Source organism: Penaeus monodon, chromosome 23 (genome assembly GCF_015228065.2).
Source record: "Penaeus monodon isolate SGIC_2016 chromosome 23, NSTDA_Pmon_1, whole genome shotgun sequence".
Lineage (NCBI taxonomy): Eukaryota > Metazoa > Arthropoda > Malacostraca > Decapoda > Penaeidae > Penaeus > Penaeus monodon.
Genome location: NC_051408.1, coordinates 2,363,401 through 2,363,769, shown reverse-complemented (window position 1 = coordinate 2,363,769; position 369 = coordinate 2,363,401).

Genomic DNA, 369 nt, shown 5'->3' with positions numbered 1-369 from the left:
CTGAAATGGCGGAGAAGATATAGGAATATCTCGCGTAGGATGGTGGAGAGCAAGAGGAAGGGGGAGGAAGGGAAGTGGGTATAGAGGAAAAGAGAAGGAAAGAATGAAATATAAGAGCGAGGGAAAGGGGACGAAGAGGAAGAAGGAAAGAATAAGGAGAGTGGAGTAGAAGGATCCCCCGATAAGGAAGAGGGGAAATGAAAATAAAATTGAGGAAAAATGGGTGACACGAGGGAGAGAGGGAAGGGAGGAGGCCAATCAGCGCAGAGGAACGAAAGAGAAAACGAACCAAAAGAAGAGGAGACAAGTAAAAGGAAGAGGATAATAAGGAAGAAGATAAAGTGGGGAAGAAACTCGAAATAAAAAATA